Source organism: Leptonychotes weddellii, chromosome 3, assembly GCF_054177405.1.
Source record: "Leptonychotes weddellii isolate Sample4059 chromosome 3, ASM5417740v2, whole genome shotgun sequence".
In the NCBI taxonomy this organism is placed as follows: domain Eukaryota; kingdom Metazoa; phylum Chordata; class Mammalia; order Carnivora; family Phocidae; genus Leptonychotes; species Leptonychotes weddellii.
Genome location: NC_138371.1, coordinates 31,125,275 through 31,145,727, shown reverse-complemented (window position 1 = coordinate 31,145,727; position 20,453 = coordinate 31,125,275). Strand labels below are relative to the sequence as shown.

Sequence of the window (20,453 nt, the reverse complement as noted above, 5' to 3'; positions counted from 1 at the left end):
AGTGACTCTGTCAGTTAATACTCACCTCAAGGCAAGATGCAGATTTCCCCTCAGAAAAATGTCTGAAGGTTTTTCACTCTACAGCTATGACATCAAAGGGGTTGGGATGCAGGGGAGATGTCATTATGTGTTTTCTGGTGACCGCCCTGTATGTAAATGTTTATTGTTCTAGTTACACTGCTCTGCAACACCCCTTTCACTTATCAACCCACCTGGAAGATGGCTCCCTTTCCTACTATTTCTTCCCTTACTATCTGGCTGGCCTTCATGCTTCTGAACAGAAGCTCTTAATTCTCAAACACTCCAGCTGATCAGGTTCTCCTTTATGGTTAGTACTTTTTGTATCCTATTTAAGAGCCTTCATTTACTTCAATACCACGAAGACCTACTCTTAGGGTTTCTTATGGAAGCTTTATTGCTTTCCCTTTCTTATTTAGATTTATGATCCATGTGGATGTGAGTTTTCTGTAGGTAGGAGATAAAGGCCCATTTTATGTTTATATGGCTGGATCCAAATGATCTGTCCTTATTTATTATAAAGACTATCCTTTTTTTACTTCACAGCAGTGTCATCTTTATCTGTTAATCCAGGGATCATGAATCTGTGAGACTTTTTTTTTTTAAGGAATAGAATTAATTTTTTAATTTTAATTTTTTTTTTTAGGGAGGCTCCACACCCAGCATGGAGCCCAATGTGAGGCTTGAACTCACGACCCTCTGATCGAGACCTGAGCTGAGATCAAGAGTCGGACATTTAACTGACTGAGTCACCCAGGCACCCCAAGACTTTATTTTTTTATTTTTTAAAGATTTATTTATTTATTTATTTGACAGAGAGAGACACAGTGAGAGAGGGAACACAAGCAGGGGGAGTGGGAGAAGGAGAAGCAGGCTTCCCACGGAGCAGGGAGCCTGATGCGGGGCTCGATCCCAGGACCCTGGGATCAGGACCTGAGCCGAAGGCAGACGCTTAACGACTGAGCCACCCAGGCGCCCCCAAGACTTTATTTTTAAAAAGTAGTTTTAGGTTTACAGAAAAATTGAGCAGAAAGTATGGAGTTCCTGTATATCTCTCCCCAGCCTTTCTTTCTCCACACACTTTCCTCTATTACTAACATCTGCCATTAGTGTGGTACATTTGTTACAATTGATGAACCAATATTGACACATTATTATTATTACTATTATTATTAACTAGAGTCCATATTTTACATTAGGGTTTAGTCTTTGCATTCATTGTACATCGCTAGTGGTTTTGTCAAAATGCAAAATGTCAAATGCATCACAGTATCATAGTCTCACTGCCCTGAAAATTCCCTGTGCTCCACCTACTTGCCCTCCTTCCCCTAAGCTCTAGCAGATGCTGATCTTTTTTTTTTTAAGATTTTATTTATTTATTTATTTGACAGAGAGAGACACAGTGAGCGAGGGAACACAAGCAGGGGGAGCGGGAGAGGGAGAAGCAGGCTTCCCGCTGAGCAGGGAGCCCGATGCGGGGCTCCATCCCAGGACCCTGGGATCATGACCTGAGCCGAAGGCAGACGCCCAACGACTGAGCCACCCAGGCGCTCCGATGCTGATCTTTTTACACCAAACTCTATCCTCCAAAACTAATGTTTATTGTATTGATTGGCCTGAACTCACTGGCCTACCAATAGGAACTCCCTTTATTTTTCTTCCATCACTTTCTTTCTTTCCTTTCTTTTTCTTTTTCTCTTTCTTCCTTTCTTTCAAGTATAGTTGACACACAATGTTACATCTAAGTATAGTCTAATCTAAGTATAGTTGACACACAATGTTACATCTCAGTATAGTCTAATCTAAGTATAGTTAACACACAATGTTACATCTCAGTATAGTCTAATCTAAGTATAGTTGACACATAATGTTACATCTCCCATCATTACTTTCAGTGATGATATGAGATATCTTCTGTGACAGCCCTGACATTGGGCAGATCCCACAGCTTTCGGTTCTCTTTTGGTTATAAGAAGGATATTATTTAGTAATATTTAGTAATTATTGCTTATTTTCACCCATTAAAAATTTAGTTCAGATATTTCAAGATTTCAATCTCAACAGAAGTCAAAGGATCTCCATTACCCTCAGCTCAGGGGTGAATCCTAGCTAGGGGACCTTCAGTTGGGGAGGGGACTATTTTCTTTGTCATTTCACTCTCCACCCACGCCACGGTCTCTGGCACCCCCAGAGTGGTGCAGGGGGAGAAGGTAAACAGGCAAGAGCCCTTCTGCTTAGCTGTAGATCTCTCTTGTCAGTCAATGTCTACTATCATGATAGGTAACCAAGTTCTGACAATGTCACACACAGATGTGTGAGGAATTCCAACTTTCCACAGTTACAATGGAGTTTTTGAGAGTGAACACAGAATCCTGCTCATCACAATCAAGCTCCTAGCCCTTGGGATGAACTCCACAATATCAAGACCCTGGGAAGCAGTTATTCTGGTTGGGATCCAACCAGAGGTTTTGAGCCAGGCAACTTTTGTCCCATAGGAAAATCCTGAATTGTACCTCATTTCCTCCCTGGTTTCCCTCTGCTGAGTAGTGGTAACGTCAATAATTTTTTTTACCTTCTTCATGTTCTAAGTGGGATGCAGGTACCAGTCTACACATTCATGTTGCCCCCAAATACCAGGGATGGCAAGCGAGACTCTCCCCAGAACTTCCTCAAAGCATTCCACTTCAATGGACATACTATAATGGTCCTCTGAGCTTCTGTGGTTCTTCAAGCTTCCTGTTAGGGAGTGAGGTGCAAGTCTTATCTTTTTTCAAGCACCCTGATCAACTTAAGTATGTAATAAAGAATTGAACTTTGCCCAAAGAGAGGGCTGAACTTTACCTTTGGCCACCTGGGAGGTAATCTCTGTGATATGGAATGTCCTGCTTGATAAGGTGTCTTTTTTGCCTAGAGGACTTGAACTAAGCCAGAAAGTTTAAAAATGTGATTTATGGTAGGGGTTTTGGGTATCAGTTCAACCTCCCAGAGGGACTGGACATTGAGGTCAGCCATGCAGGCTGATGGCTACAGATCCCCAGTAAAGACTCTGAACACCAAGGCTCAGATGAGCTTCCTTCATTGGCCATGCTCAGTGTATATTGTCATACCTCATTGCTGAGAGGATTTAATGCTCTCCATGACTCCACAGGGAGGGGACAACTGGAAGCTCAGTTTTTGGAATCCTTCTGGACTCTGCCCCATCTGTCTCTTCCCTTGGCTAATTTTAATCTGTATCTTTTATAAGATACACACAACCACAACCATGTAATAATACCACAACCATGACTATTACAGCTTTCAATGATCAAACCTGCGGGCGTTTTGGGGAACCCTCTCTACTTGCAATTAGCATCAGAAGGGAGGGTAGTTTGTGGACAGTTTCCTAACTCTGGTGTGTGTGTGTGTGTGTGTGTGTGTTTCCTCACACTACCAAGCCATTTACTCAACTTTCTGTGGATATTGACTGGATGTCCCACAAATTTAACTCATTTCTGACACTATCTACCTGGAGATAGGGTCAGATTCCACAGGTGAAGGGCTCAGTTCCACAAGACTGCTCCCTCCACCCCCACTTCAGATGCTTATAGCAAGTTCTGGTTTTTACTTGTGTTTCTGACCAGTTATAAACTGGAGATTCCTATAATCCCTTCTTTGGGTTCAACTGACTTATTAGAGTGGTGTATGAAACTCAGAGAAACATTTTGCTTACTAGATTGCCAGTTTATTACAGAGGATATTAAAGGAAATAAATGAACAGCCAGATAAAGAGATACACAGGGTGAGGTCCAGAAGTGTCCTAAACACCAGAGCTTCTGTCTCTGTGGAGTTTGGGGCCTGGCATATGGATGCATTCTGGCTCACCAACCTGGCATCTCTCCTAACCCCTCCCTTTTGGGGTTTTATGGAAGCTCCATTATATAGGTATAAGTGATTAGATCATTGGCCATTGGTGATTGGTCCAAACTCTAGCCTCTTTCCCCTCCTCAGAGGTCAAGAGATGGGACTCAAAATTCCAACCCTGTATTCATGGTTGGTTCCTCTGGCAACCAGCTCCCCCATCCTTAGGGGATTTCCCAAAGTCATCCTGATTAACGTAAACTCAGTTGTGGTTGAAAGGGGCTTGTTATGAATAACAAGACACCCATTTCACCTTCATGGTTCTGAAGTAATTTCAGAACAGATGACAAAAGACCAAATATTATAACAAAATAAGCTCTTATTGCTTTTATCAGAACTTCCAAGTGTTTTGCAAGTTGTGAGCCAGGAACAGTGAATGAAGACTAAACTATATATTTATTGTAAATCACAACATCACATTAACTTTACACTAAGTATTTCCCCCATCTCCCTCCTCACTAGGACACTGTGGACAAGTGCAAGTCCTTTCTCTTCCACTGGACCCTCTCTTACCCACACTTCAGTTGTCCTTTGTTAACCTTAAAAACAAAACTGCCAGTTATTTTACCAGCAAAAGATGGGTTTATTTGGGAATAGCAGAGAATTGCAATCCAGAACAAGCAAGCAGCGGCAAAACCATAGGCAAGTCCACAGAACAAAGGAGAGGAACACTCTTTTATAGAGGAAAGGGGGGTAAGTTGGGAAGGTTGTTTTAAACAAAAAATCCATTGGAATAAATTGGGAGTTTGGAGTATGGTAGCTTCTCACTGGCTGGGTTGTGACAGCCTCTCATTGGCTGGGCTGTTGCTGGGAGAGGAGGAAAGCCTTCCTTCCTCCTGCTGATATAGTAAAGTAGTATCCATGTATAAGATCTTTCTCTTCCCCTTGGGTTTGCAATTGACAATGAGTGGCAGGGCTGATTAGCCTCCTGACTCCACTCTAAACCAGGTTTCCTTTTATTAATTTTCACACCTTCTGCCATGATTCTCTCTCAAGGAACTTCATCTTCTGCTCCTGTAGACTATACAGAGTGGGGTTGAAAATGTTGAAAAACCAGGGTGGCTGTCTTTGTGAAGGGTACTTGGGATTTGTTTTAGTCAGCTATGGGAAGACAAGCAGACCTGCAAATGATGGTCTTGAGGGAAGAGTTTCTATTCACAGATCCCAAGAGGAGGGGCATACCACGCAGGTCCACATGGGAGAGTACCAGCCTGCTCGGGAGGCAGAGGGAATGAAGGGGAAATGTGGGCAAGAGCTTTTATTGGAAGGAGTGGGTAAGACAGGGTAATCAGGCTTAGGGTGGGTTAGTTTGCATAACTTCAGTGAACTAAAAGGGGATGTAGGGCTGGATGTAGGGACTGTCCCTTCAGGATGTAGGGGCCATCCCTAGGCATCTGGTACCTGGCCTCCAGTGAGTAGGGCAGAGGAATAGTGGCCTGGAGTAAGAGATCTCATGAAAGAGGTGATTGGGGGATATGGACTCTCCATTAGTTGATGTGCATTTGAAAGACATGCTCACAGGCAAGTTGTTTGCTCTGTCTAGGAATTAACTAACTCTGGGAGGGGTAGTCTCTCCAGGATCAGCAAAGCCTCAAAAGGTCAAAGCATCAAAAGTACAAAATAAAAGACATGACTAATACATTGTCTTTGATTATTACTATGAGGATGTGTCTAGCATATCCTCTAGTATTTGGGGATACAACTGTCCTTACCAGTGAATATTTAGCTGAAAGTCTGAGCCACCAGGAAAATTTCATTTACTGCCCTTGCATAAAAGAAAGAAACAAGTTGGAGAGACAACAGGCCTGGCCATGATACTTTGCCTCTCCTCTGCTCTGTCGGTGGGATGATTGTTGACACTGTAAAGAAGGAAAAACTTTTCCCCTCTACCCTACTAAGTTCTCTGTCTGGGGCCCTGAAAGCTAGACCAACAAAAGACAGACGAACCAGAGAAAAACAGTTTATTAACGCATCAAAGCACATCAAGTAGGAGAAACCTCAGTGACTGGTAACTCAAAAGGGTAGTTAGAGCCATCTTTGCAAAGAACAATATGTACAGAAGTGAAGGCAAAGGCTTTTAGACTTCCAAGAGCAGCAAACTGTAGGAAGGGAACTATATGGGGCAAACTAAGCTGGTGTCAACTTTCTTTCTTTTTCATGGCCATAAAAATTCCCTGAGAGAGGGATTTATGGAAGTTCTCATTTCTCAGAAGCTTCTACTTTTAGTCAGATAAGGGATGCTCCAGAAGGCTTCTCATTTGCCTCTAGCTCAAAATAATCTTTGTGCCAAACTGGCATATTTTGGGGTGGCATATTCTGGTCCCCTATATGTTGTGTCAGGTGAGAGATGACTCATTCTCTCAGAAAGTGGAAGTCTGTAAAACAAATACGGTAAATCACAAAAGAGTTAATTTTATAACCTAGCTTCTGTGTCTACTCATGACTTTTTATTTTGTGAGACAATAAACAATTACTGAGCACTTAATCAATGTTTGTTTAACAATGAGTGACTATAACTTTTATCAACACCTCTAATATGTTATTTGGAATGACTATCATCAGGACTCTTTCATTTAATCTCCTTCTGAATAGCTTTAGAGAAAAGAAACAGTCTAATTTGAAGAGTTCATAACATGTCCAACCCTGGTGGCAGAAGACCCATTTCTAAAATCTGGCCCTTTTGCTCACTAACCAACTGTCACTGACTGTGAGGGAATCAAACAGCCATGGCTCCCAGGGTCAGCCTCAGGGTCAACATGGCATTTTTACTCTTCAGCACTGTTGTTCTAAGGAGCCCAGGTGGGCTCACAGAGACTCTGACTTAACTGCACATTGTCCCAAGCAGTGTTAAACTCTAGCCTAGAAGCACGGCGTGGTAATAAAGGATTGAAATGATTCATACGTCCTGCTGTGGAAAGAGCCACAAGATGGAGTTAGATGAAAAAATTGTAGAATGCACATCTTTATACAAATATGCAAATCATTTCACAGAAATTAAAGTTAATGCCAATATATGTTTACTTTTGGTTTTGTATAGACTATCTCAAGAAGGATAAATAAGGAACTGCATTAACCCTCCTAATACAGCAGGTGAGTTGTCATTTTAGTTGAATGTCTATGCAGAGCAGGATTTGGTAGGAATAGGATATGGACTGTGAACCTGAGAGGACACCTGTGGGGGAAGGAACAGTGTCCTGTGTGGGGAAGACACCAGAAACACGCCTTGCCTACTCAGCTGTCTCACCTGGGGCTTGCTGGTGCCTGCGGGCCCACTGTCCTACTGACGACGTGTATATTACTATTTTTACTAATCGTGCTGAGGAAAAAAAAATCATTGCCCATTTTTCTAATTGAATACTTTGTAATTGTTACTATTATAGACATTCTTGAAATCCTTCTATATGGGGCACAAGTAAAATGAATGTCCTTTGCAGAAAGTGAGGAGTGACTTCTTTTAAGATAGAGAAAATACCGGTTTCGGAGAATAATCCACCCATCTTTTTTTAAAGAAGCAGTCACCAGCAGCCGTGAAGCCCAGTCACTGCACCTTTCCGAGCTTTGGTTTCCTAAATGTCTTGGTAGCACCTGACCTTCCAGCCTTAGACCAAGAACTGTGGTTACTGACAAGGATCAAATGAGATAAACTAAGAAAAATGCTTTAAATGAAAGGAAATTTAAATGTAAAGGAAATGCATTGGGGCACCCGGGTGGCTCGGTCGGGTAAGCATCTGACTCCGTTTCAGCTCAGCTCACGATCTCAGGGTTGCGAGATCAAGCCCCGCGTTGGGCTCCGTGCTTGGCGGAGAGCTGCTTGAAGATTCTCTCCCTCTCCCCCTCCTCCCACTCGTGCTCTCTATCTCTCAAATGAATAAATAAATCTTTTTTTTTTTTAAATAAAGGAAACTGCATTGTGCCTAATGAATATGTTGTTATATTACTAGAAGTGGCTCTTGGGTCGTGGTGACGTTTGTATAACCATGCGAGTGTACTTAATGCCACTGAACTGTACACTTAAAAATGGTTAGAAGGGTAAATTTTATGACATGCATATTTTACTATAGTAAAACAATTTTTTAAATGACTCTTGACACTTGTCTGCAGGGTCTGAGGTGCCCCATTTCTTGGGTATGTGGGCATATAGTGAAGCAAGAACATGGAGGCCCCTCACCTTGTTTATGCTCAGGCCTCCAAGAAAATATGGAAAAAGTTAGGTTGGTGACATGGATATTGTCATCACAGCCCAACGATTACCTCAGTTTCCTCCTTCCTAGATCAGTGGTGTGTGTTCTTGTCTGCAGTAGTTTCTTTTCAAAAAGTTGAGGAGGCAGGGATTGGCAACCAGCAAGTCAGAATATATAAATTGAAATCAGTGACTCTCAACTCTTCTGTCCATGACTGTCTAATCATCTCGATATCAAAGCAAAAATCAAAAGACTTAAAATTTCAACTGTTAACAAATTTTAGATAACTAATTGAGTCCCTACAAGGCCCAGGAGGGAATGAACTAGACTGATGGGAATGCAATCGCTTTTCTTTTCTCTTCCCACTCCCTAAAAAGAGTCTAGGGCCAGAGCCAAGGCTGGCTGCCAGGGTCAAAGAAGGGCAGAGAGGGGTCCAATCGAATCCCCAATCCAGACCACCTGGCCTGTGGGTCAGGTATAACCACTTAATAAAGAAGCAACAAAAGCAACAAACAAAAGAATATGCGTGTTCTGGGGATTTTTGTTTTGTGGACAGTATTTGTCTTGGACTAATGTCCTCTGGTGCAAGTCTAGATCAATGGGAAGGGTATGCCACAGTTGGCTGGAAGGAGCTCTAATCCTAGGCTTTCTTAGAGGTGTTTACAGGGTCAAACTTGCTTAGCAGATTAGTAGACACAGGTCTGTGGAATAGGCCTTCAGGTGGGAGCTGAGATTCAGGAGGGTAGAAAGCACTTGGCAAACAAGGCTGTCCTTACCCTGTGCTGGGTGAGGACTGGCTCCCCCAAGTCCTGTTGCAGGGGAGGGCCACCTCCCCTGGCACAGAGGACTGTGGACATCATTCATTTTGATACAAATCCTCACACACACATATCTCAAGATGGAAGCAAGAAACTGGTTAAAGCAAGTGAATTAATAATGATCCTTGCAGACCGCAAGAAGAGTTTAACAAGCTTGAGTTCACATTTCCCTTGTTAATTATTCATCTCCCTTTTTTTTTTTTAAGATTTTATTTATTTATTTGACAGACAGAGACACAGCGAGAGAGGGAACACAAGCAGGGGGAGTGGGAGAGGAAGAAGCAGGCCTCCCACTGAGCAGGGAGCCCGATGCGGGCTTGATCCCAGGACCCCGGGATCATGACCCGAGCCGAAGGCAGACGCTTAACGACTGAGCCACGCAGGCATCTCCCTTTTTAGAAAGAGCTAAGACTGGGAATGCCTAGGATCCATACTTTACAAATGATACAAGCTGAAGCCCTTGAGACCCCTCTGTTCATTCTCAGCACAGCCCCCTGGATGCCTGCAGCAACTCATCCATTTCTGCCAGGCCGGGCCTGGGTGCAGACGGGAGAACGAGCCTCTCAAGCGAGACCTTCCTGGGTTTGTGTGCTGACTTTGCCATTTATCAGCTCTTTGACACTGAACTGTTTGCTTCCCTGTACAATATGTCTAATAATTTATAGCCATCATACAGATGTTGTAAACTTGGGTAGCAATGGCAGTAAATACTTACTGACAACTGTTGAAGGCCCAGGCACTACTCTTAAGTGCTCGATCTGTTCTATCTCTTATAATTCTGCTCAGGTTGGAATTCCAAAGCCGGGTGGGGTCTGAAGATTGGTATTTTTTTCAACATTCCCAGTTAGTTCTCAGATCAGTCATATTGAGAACCGTGGTTGTGTATTCATGTGTAGACATTGACTAACAGCTTAGTTTAAATTTATTGCTCTTCCAACCACATTGTTCATTTCAAATTCCCTAGGGAAGGGAGACTAGTGTGTTTCAGCAGAAAAATCCTTGTGTTTGGTCCAACAGGATTGAGTTTGAATCTGCGTATGTGTTTGAGCCTCAGTTTCCTCATCCATAACACGGGAGACTAATCCCCCGCACTGTGAGGTGAATTAGAGATAATCCAGTTAAGGGTACAGCATACAGGAATTGTATTATTGCCAGTGTTTTGGTTCTAAAATGTGCAAGATGTGAAAGCAAAAGGACAGAAAGCCCTTAAAAACATTCAAACAGGAAACAGGGGCAGAGGGTGGGGAGGAGTTAGAGGATGAGGAAAAGCTGGGGAGGGCCTGGGGCTCTGGGAGGGTGGGGAGGAGTTAGAGGATGAGGAAAAGCTGGGGAGGGCCTGGGAGACAAATCTGCATGTTACCACGACTCCAGGCTCAGTGATGGAGGAAGCACTGGTTACTACTAAACCTAAGAGCACAGCCTAAGGCAAACAGTGTTGTTACCCCTACTTAGGACTGGGCCAGACCCACCTGTTTTCTTGTGCAGGATCTCCCATTTCAGCTAGAGGCCCATTTGGACCCTAGAAGAGCCCCTGCCATATGAACCCATGGGTGGTGTGTGTGTGTGTAGGGGCGGGTGGTGGTGCATGTCATCAGTGCTGAGGTTTGAGAACAGAGGACAATTCCTCTCCTCAGACCCCTTTCAAAGGAGAATGGCATTTTACTAGCCACAGGCAGTCTTTAAGTTACAGGGGTTTGAAAATTACAGGGGTTATTAAGTGTAGTCAGTATAAATGCTTTCTGATAAAGCATGTCCAGCTTCCAGGTGTAGCGGGGGGGGGGGGGCGGGGGGGCCGGGAGCTTTTCTCTTCCCTCCTAGGTTCTTTGGCCGGTTTAATAATTAAATTGACAAAAGGCAGAGTAACAAAAGAATAATAAAGTTAATTTCATATGTATAAGAGCTCATAGAAATATCAGACTCAAAGAAATGACTGAAGCAGTCAGCTTTTTTTTTTTTAAAGATTTATTTATTTATTAGAGGGGAGGCAGTGCGGGCACATGCGCACACGCATGTGCGAGCAAATGGGGGGAGGGGCAGAGGGAGCTGGAGAGAATCTCAAGCAGACTCCCCACTGAGCCCCATGCGGGGCTCCATCCGATGACCCTGAGATCATGACCTGAGCTGAAATCAAGAGTCAGAGGCTTAGGGGTGCCTGGGTGGCTCAGTCGGTTAAGCATCCGCCGTTAGCTCAGGTCATGATCCCAGGGTCCTGAGATGGAGCCCCACGAGGTGCTCCCTGCTCAGCAGAGAGCCTGCTTCTCCCTCTCCTCCCTACTCATGCTCTCGGTCACTATCTCTGACTCTCTCTCTCAAATAAATAAATAAAATCTTAAAAAAAAAAGAGAGAGAGAGACTTACCCGACTAAACCAACCAGGCACCCCCAAGCAGGCAGCTTTTATATCTTTTAGACAAATAATAAATTTGTGAAAAATTGACAAGAGAAAAAGTTTGGGCTTGGGGTAGTAAATTAGTGAGGAAGCAACAAGGTTTGCTTACACAGTCTTCTCAGCTCTAACTTCCCATCTCTGGTTGTAAGGATGTCTCTCTACCTCCTGCTAAGGGAGGGTAGCTTTCACATCAGAGATTTATTTTCTGCTTTCAGGAGGAAAAGGAGGTTCCAACTGTCCTTCTTGCACTGGTTATTTCTCAAGAAACTCTAATTAAAAATAATTCATATGCAAAGTGGTATATTTTGGGGTGGCATACTCTGCCCCCCCTCACTAACCAGTTAGTTTACATGTTGACAAATTGCCAAAGTCCCTCTTCTGAATGGTTGGAAATTGGACACCTGTTCCTTTAAGAAACATTTCTTGTTCGAGTGAGTCATCTCTGTCCTCTCACTTTGGGAATCAAATTTATTTTCTAGATCTTTCTGTTGAGGAATTTTCTTCCTTGCTTGCTGAAGACCAGATTCTGCTCTTGTCTCTTGGGATTTTTTTTTTTTTTAAGCCCTGCTGAATTCGCTACTAAATACTGAATGTGGAGAACAAGAAGTGAATCCGCTGAGGGAGGCAGAAAGTGGAGTTATCGAAAGTAAAAGAAAACTTCTTCCTGGAGGTGTTTCTATCCCCACCCTCCTTCAAGGGACTTCTCTCTGGTTGGGTGGACAGGACTTAAGAGTCTGGGTGAAATTGGGCAGTTCAGGGGTCTTGGCCCCGGGCACTCTGTGATGTCGCTGGGACAGGGTGGAGCAGGTGAGTGCCTGGTGCAGAATGGCTTCTGAATACCATGTTTCCGGGACTCACTCAGTGGGCAGAGTGGGGACACCTCAGGATCCTGCCAGGGCCCCACATCTCTGCACCACAGCAGAGGGCCTTGCTACATTTTAACTCTGAGGGATCTCCAATACTCTGCTACATTTCTCTTCTTAGTGTCTCCCCTGCTGCTTCAAATACAGACACAGTGTCTCTCTCCCACGCGATCAGTTTGGAGATTCCAGCAGACATCCTTTACCTACTTCATTGGTTTTCTTTCCCATTTGGGCAGAGGGTTGAGTTAATCTCTCAGATGCCGCCCACCGCCTCATTGGCACTTTCTTCCATCTCCCCCCCCACTTCCTACTCCTCCTCCACTGCTCCCCCCCCCACCCCGCCTCCCAAAAGCTCTCTAAATCTTTTGATAACTATCCCTGAATTGATCTGTATCTTTGCAAAATGTATCGTTGTTTTGTGTGAACACACTATTTTTTTAACTATGAGCTGGAACAAGTAAGTAATTTCTCTGTGCTTCTGTTTCCTCAGCATCATATGGGATTCGTACTACCTCATGAGGTGGTCCTGAGGATTTAATGAGATAATATACGTTAACCACTTGCAACAGTGACTGGCGCTACTAAATTCTCAGTAAGTACTTGCAATTATTACTATTTATTAGTATTATTTGGATTGTATTTTGCTCATTCTGCTTCTTTTTTTTTAAGGGAGCACTCTGGCACTTGCAGTTCTATGTTTTGCCAGGTCCCACTTTCTAAGCCCTATGGGGTATTAATGCTGGACAGTCTTCACAATCCTCTATAAGGACGACATAAGAACTTGCCCACCAATCCTTGGTCTGATCCCACTTGCAAACCTTGACCAATCTGTTGGGTAGAAAGTGGGTATCATGTTGCTTTATTTTGCATTTCTCAGATTATTAAAGTGTCTGAGCATCACCTCGTACACTTTGGCTTTGTAAGCAAGTCCCTGTCAAGGAACTCCATGTTCAGACCCATTGTCTCTTTACAGGCTTTCTTCTTCTCGTCGATTTGTAGGAACTGTTTGGAGGTCATAGATATTGCTCCTCCCGTGGTAGGTTCTGGGAACACAGACATGAAAGATGTGCTCCTGCCCTTGTGAAGCTCCAGCCCAGCACAGGAACCGGTCACAAAACAGTGGAATGAATGCTTGGGGCGATGCTCAGGAAGAACATCAGGGAATCCCTTCTGGGTTAGGATTTAACTCCTTGTGTTGCTGTGTTCTCACTCAGACTTGATGGGCAGAATGAAGTGGGAGTGAAGGGCATTGATAGTACTTTACCTGGCCCTCTGCAGGTGAAGAGGCACTTCCAGACACCTCCTTTAATGCTCTCAGCTCTAAGGTGGGTCTCAGCCTTCTGAGAGCTTATATTCTATTTGGGGAAAGAAAAAAGACAATTTCAAAGAAGAGCAGTGTTTGATTTTTTTTCTTTCTACTTTGAGCATCAGAAAACATTTCAGTTGATTCACAGCAAAAAGGCTGGGCTAAGTGTGTTTTGTGCAGTTATGTCTCCAGGGCCCAGACCATGCTGAGGACCCTAGGATTTGTTTGTCTCTTTGGTAAGGTCATCTGGGCCTTTCAGGAGAAAGGGCTTTGATTCTAGAGTTTTCCAGGCTGCTGAGGGTAGGATATGGTGGGCTCAGGGCCACCATATTCTAGTGTAGATGGGAAACCATGAGAGTTAGTTTAGCAGACCCTCTGAGAGCCATGATGAGGACCCCACAGTTTTCAGATCTCTCAGAAGTGCTCAATCAATATTACTGAATGAAAACATTCAAGTCTTCATAATGAACCCAGAAGAATCTGTAAATTTCTGAAATACGGAATGAAGAGGCTCTTAATTACCATCCAGTCCAACTTCCTCATTTTGCAATGTGGTAAAAGAGGCCCCAAAGGCAAAATGACCCACCCAAAGTCACACAGCCAGAGCCAAAGCTCAGGTGGCCCAGTCCCCCCGCCCCGCCCCCCGCCCCGAACACCCTGTCCCCTGTTCCTCTGGATTCTTGCATTCTGGGAAGAGGTGGCTGCTCAGGCGCAAGCCGGCCTTACTCAGCCTAAATGAGTCAGTCGTTTCGTAAACAGGAAGTAGAGCGAGCGGTGCCTATTCTTCCTCAGCCCTTCACTCTTGTTTCAGTCGTGGCCCTTCTCTCTTGTTTTAGTCGCTTCAGGAGAAAACAGGCCTGTGAAGAAGCTGCTGCCACTGTGAGGGTCCCAGGATTGGCTTCTTTGGTAAGGTTGGTTGGGCCTCCTGGGAGAAAGACCTTTGATTCTAGAATTTTCTAGGCTGCTGAGGGTGGGAAAACCGTAAGAATTAGTAGGCCCTCTGAGAGCCATGGCGAGAGCCCCATAGATTCCAGAGCTTAAGGCCCTCTCCAGCTTAGGTGAGGTTTTTCTGGAATGCTCCAAGTATGACTGTTTGTACAGAGACCTTATCCTTAATTGAATCGTGGCCTAAGCAGGGGTAGAGTTGGGACTCTGGAAGGCGGTGACACCATTTAAATCTGGGCTCCGGCACATACCACTCTGATTCGTCAGGTTCTATGGGGTCACTCTCTCTGCCGTAGTGGATTTATTAAGAATACTTCGGGGCATAAATTTATTATTAAAAATATTAAAGATACTTATTGTATAGTACAAATCTATTTATATAGAGTTATGATTTAACAGATATCATATAACTGAAAGTAAAAGAAAACTTCCTGGCGGTATCGCATCCCCATCTCTTTCTTCTGCCTTGTATGCATTATATATGAAAATATTCAAATTTATATCTTTTATGTATGTATATGAACACATTATATATATGTATTTACACACACACGCACACGAATATAAGTGGAAGGAAACCACTAAGTGTAACAAAAGAGTTACTTCTAAATGATGAGTTTCTAAGTGATTTTTCTTTTTCTTTTTATACATTGCTGTACTTTCTCTAAGGAATAAGTGTGACTTTTACTATTTTAGGATCAGAAAAATACAACAATAAATGCTCTTTTATTTATTTTTTAAGATTTTATTTATTTATTTGAGAGAGAGACACAGTAAGAGAGGGAACACAAGCAGGGGGAGTGGGAGAGGGAGAAGCAGGCTTCCCGCGGAGCAGGGAGCCCGATGTGGGGCTCGATCCCAGGACCCTGGGATCATGATCTGAGCCGAAGGCAGACGCTTAACGACTGAGCCACCCAGGCGCCCCAATAAATGCTCTTTTAAAAATATTACTGTAACAAAGTTTCTAGCCCATGATCTTATGCAGTAAACCTCGGTGCCATAAAACAAGAACCATCCTACGGTCCGTGTACCCATGGATCTCAGTGCCCAGAGGTGGCCCTTTGTCAAAGGTATAAAATTCTGTTGCAGCTAATTGCTTTCCAGGCACTATGACTAGAGAGGTGTGTGACGTAAACAAACCAAGACTGAATATTATGTCATAGTGTGTCCTGTAAAACCTGGACCAGAAAGAGGCCTTGCCAACATTTTCCCTACTAACTCTCCATTTTCATGTGATGCAGAAGTCATTTAGAAAGCATTTTCTAATTACTGCAAAGATAATAAAATGAATGAGATGAGGCAGCTACATAGGACAGGAGCCAAGTGCCAATCATGTTATAACCAAACTCATATCATCCTGGCCTTGGATTGTATTATTATTGTTGTTGTTATTATTATTATTATTATATACTGTCAGAAAATGCTATTAAATATGTAACAAAAGACTTAAAGAAGGCTTATTCCTTTGGGCTCAGTAATTACTACTTCTAGGAAATTATTCTAAGAAAATAATCAGAGGTGTACATGGAGATTTACATCTTAAGATCTTATTCTAAATATAAGCAGAAACTGGTTACATACATTATGGTCCAATCCTATGATTTCATACTTTACAAATTTTAAAATCTGTGCTGTAGAAGAAAAAAGTGACGGTATCAAGATGTACTTACAATATTACCAGTGAAAATTCCACTTATACCTCAGAAATGTGGTATGATACAATATGAGGGAAAAAAAAAATATATATATATATAAAATGCTTGGTAGGAAAGATAATAAAATATTATTAGGTGATTATCTTTGGATGGTAGAATTATAGGTAATTTTTATTTTCCTTTTTATCTTTTCTGTACTTTCTAAAATGAATACAATAAGCGTTGTTATCAGAAAAAATATCGAGGGAAAAAGATTCCGCTTTCGTTTGATAATCATTTAATTCTGTAAAAGGAGATTTTAACAGAGGTTAGAACTGATTTAAAATTTTAAGGACATTGGAGCTAATGGTGCTAAACAGGGCTGGGCCTAGTTTAGATCCTTTCCTCCTTATGAATGAAAATGGGTCTTTAAGTAATGATTTTTGGGGCGCCTGTGTGGCTCAGTTGGTTAAGCATCTGCCTTCGGCTCAGGTCATGGTCCCAGGCTCCTGGGATCGAGCCCCGCATCGGGCCCCCTGCTAGGTGGGGAGCCTGCTTCTCCCTCTGCCTCTCCCACTGCTTGTGCTCTCCTGCTCTCTTTGTCAAATAAATGAATGGAATCTTTGAAAAAAAAAAAAAGTAGTGATTTTCATCTACATATAAGTCCACGTAGAATAAGTAATACATGCACCTCCAAAAAATTTAAGCGGCAAGCCTGACTTTTCTGCCGCCCCGGCGTCCACTCCATCACGGGGCTTCTAGTTCCTCTCCTCCCACGCAATCACTGAAACAGCTTCCTGTGTGTTGGTTCTGTTCAAAGATCTTCTGTAAATACACAAATCCACGCACCACTTCATAAGACCTTGTATAGATCACACAAATCCAATCATGGTGGTCTTCCTATTCTTTTTAAATATCTGAGTAAGGTTTCATTGAACTTCTGATACGGATAAGGAGTGGTTTCTGCCCCTTTGTTCTGTTGAGCAACACTGCCATGAGCAGCCCTGTACCTGTTTTTAAGTACAGCACGTTTAAGCTAATGTTGGAGAAACTCGTGGAAGTTAAATTGTGGGGTCATTTTATATTTTGACCGATAGGGGCCAAATTACCCACCTACCTATTTTTTTTCCACCATCTCAAAACACTGGGTATTGCAAGTTTTGTGCTTCACCAATTTGGTAGTTGAAAAATGGTCTTTTGTAATTTCAGTTTGCCTTTTTTTTTTTTTTTTGGTGAATGAAGTTGAACATCTTTTCAAATGTTTAAAACCATTGGTTTTAAAAAATAAAGCCACTGGTACTTACTTTTCTCTGAACTGTGTACTTACGATGTTTACCTGTTTATGCATTGGATCGTTGGTCTTTATCCTTTTTTTAAAAAAATGACTTTAAGAAAATCAGTCCTTTTTCCCCCAAGTGCAAGATTTATTTATTTTTAAATTTTGTCTGGCTTATTTTGGCAGATTATTTTAGTTATTATTTAAGGACATTTATCAACCTTTCTGTAATGGCTTCCAGGTTTTCTGTTGTACTTAGAAAGGTTATTTACCAATGCATGATTATTTTAAACAATTCTCCAATGTTTCTTTCCTTAGTATTTTAATTTTCAGGTTTGAGGCTTTGATCCATCTGCAGCTTATTTTAATGTGAAGAGTTCAGTTATGATCCATTTCAGTTTGTTCTAGAAGTCTGCCCAATTGTTCTAACAGCACGTGTGGAAAAAGCCACCTCAATGTCGATAGCCCTTTTTGTAGGTGTGTTCAGTTTGGTTATTTTTCATTGTTAACTTCTAATTAACATGTTAATTTCTAATTTCATCGTTAACTTCTAAAAGAGAATGTGGACTGTACTATTTGTGCTCTTTGGAAATCTCGTATTAAGATTTTCTTTGTGGACAATTTTTGTGACTATTTGGTATGTGTTTGAAAGGACGTGTATTTGCTACTGGGAGGAAACAGAGTTTTCACTTGGGCCACTGCAATCTTCCAGTCTCTTCTACTAGATTTCTATTTTCGAGAATGGTGTGTGGAAGTTTCCTGCTATTTTGGGGGCAAATAGGTTCTCTGAGTTCTCTTAAGTTCTTTTTAATTTTTTTATTTTTTTATTTTTTTTAAATTATTTTATTTTATTTTTTTTTATTTGCGAGAGAGAGAATGAGAGACAGAGAGCATGAGAGGGAGGAGGGTCAGAGGGAGAAGCAGACTCCCTGCTGAGCAGGGAGCCTGATGTGGGACTCGATCCCGGGACTCCAGGATCATGACCTGAGCCGAAGGCAGTCGCTTAACCAACTGAGCCACCCAGGCGCCCTCTTAAGTTCTTTTTTAAAGTTTAAGTTCATCTAATACTTTCTTTTCTTTTAAGAACACAAATGTAAGGGCACCTGGGGAGCTCAGTCGGTTAAGCGACCGACTGTTGATACCAGCTCAGGTCTCGATCTCAGGGTCGTGAGTTTAAGGCCCCCCTTGGGCTACACGCTGGGTGCTGGGTGTGGAGCCTACTTAAAAAACAAAATGAAACTGGGGCGCCTGGGTGGCTCAGTCATTAAGCGTCTGCCTTCGGCTCAGGTCATGATCCCAGGGTCCTGGGATCAAGCCCCACATCGAGCTCCCTGCTCGGCGGGAAGCCTGCTTCTCCCTCTCCCACTCCCCCTGCTTGTATTCCTGCTCTCGCTATCTCTGTCTCTGTCAAATAAATAAAATCTTTAATAAATAAATAAATAAAATTAAAAAAAACCAAAATGAAACAAAACAAAACACAAATGTGGTTGTGTTGCTTGCTCCTCTGATCTGGTCTCCTTTTCTGGTTAATGTGCCATGGTATGTCATTTCCTGTTCCAAAGATTGTCATTTCTTGCCTCCTCCTTCATTCACTCTCTTACACAACCTTAAGCCCAAGAACACACTCAAGTATTTTAACAGTAGTTTCATTTACCTGAGAATATGTGCATACATTCTTCTTACCATATTACAGGAAAAGAGCAATTCTCTTTCCTCACTCCTTCACCCCCAAATTCTAGTTTTCTCCTTCATTCCCCAGAAGAAACTTTTGAATTTGTTAAGTCTCTTCCCAGAACCCTGTTACCTTTTTATTTTCTGCTTTTGCATATGTATCTGTAACCACTGAAAATTTCATTGTATTGCTTTGAATATTTTTTAAAAAGTAGATGTATTTTTTTATATTGCAACTGCTTTTTCTATGTTTTTTTTACTGTCATAATAACATGACTTGGAAAGCTATCGTTTTTATTTCAGAAGATGGAGGGCATTTTCTTAACTGCTGCACAATATTCTGTAGTGTGACTATACCTTAGTTTATTTAGCCATTTCTATGTTGATGGACATTAGGGATGTTTCCAGTTGTTCAGGGTTACACATTGTGTTGTGGTGACAGTCCGTGCACATATCCTGTTGAGTACACATGTGTTTCTTTTTTTTTTTTTTCTTTTCCTTCTATGGAACACTACATCAAAAACTAAACACGTGTGTTTCTAGGGAGTGTGATTTAGGGAATGAACTTGCTAGTTTGTCCCCTTATAGGTCCAGTAGGTTTTGTTTGCTACATTTTGAACATATGCTGTTAGGTGCTAGCCACATATTTAAGATGTCTTTTCTAAATAAAAGTATTTTTGTGATAATTGATTGCTTTGTGAAAGATTTAGGCTCTGCAGGCTTTGGGAATCCAGTGCAAAGTGTATCTGTCCAAAACACTTTCTTCTAGTTTCCAGAGTCAAGAAAACTTGTCTAAATAATGATGTAAATTCTAGATTAAAAGGGAGAAAAAGGGTTTTGTCCCATAATTCCAATTCTAAGAGAGAAATAATCAGAGATATGCACAGGATATGTGAAAAAGCTTTGCAATACAATATTATTTTTAAGAGTAAAGAAATTGAAAATTCCTTAAACTAAATTTTGCTATATCTGCATGCTGGAGATCAAGAAACATTAAAAATATGCCAAAGAAGAATATTTAATGGTGGGGTAAATATTCATTCTAAATATTAAGTGGGGAAAAAAAATAGGTGTATACACCTGGATAAGCAGCCTGATTCTGATTTTTATATAAATGTATCTTTGCGTGTATGTCTGATGTATGATATCTTGTGTGCATGTGTGTGTGTGTGTGTATGATAATGATAACTGTGACCATTTTATAATTTACTATATTCTCAATTTTCACGCACACAAAAAATACTGCTTCTACAATCAGAGTGGGTGCGGGGAGAGGGAAGGTGTTTTTAAAGGAAAAACTAAAAATTTCCTAGTCTTTCACAGTACTTTATAAAAAGATTAAAACTTAACCTTATTGTGCAAATAAAAAATATTTCTATTTTATTTAATTAATTAATTTTTAGAGAGAGAGTGGGAGTTGGGAGGAGCAGAGGGAGAGGGAAAGAGAGAATCTTTT

At 41.9% G+C, this 20,453-nt stretch overlaps 1 protein-coding gene across 5 annotated transcripts in view; it reads left to right on the top strand.

The window, feature by feature from the left end:
* The first annotated feature begins 11,786 nt into the window (after positions 1-11,786).
* Positions 11,787-20,453, top strand: part of CASP8 (caspase 8) — a 24,557-nt gene continuing 15,890 nt past the window's right edge. For 2 of the 5 annotated variants that reach the window (XM_081813884.1, XM_031020703.2), the window contains exons 1-3: positions 11,788-12,109; positions 12,656-12,757; positions 14,308-14,377. The gene's annotated coding sequence lies outside the window, so the exon portion shown is untranslated. Of the gene's footprint in view, positions 12,110-12,655; positions 12,758-14,187; positions 14,378-17,353; positions 17,804-20,453 lie in introns of those variants that run through there. The other 3 variants (XM_031020705.2, XM_081813885.1, XM_006749518.3) reach the window with 3 other exon arrangements.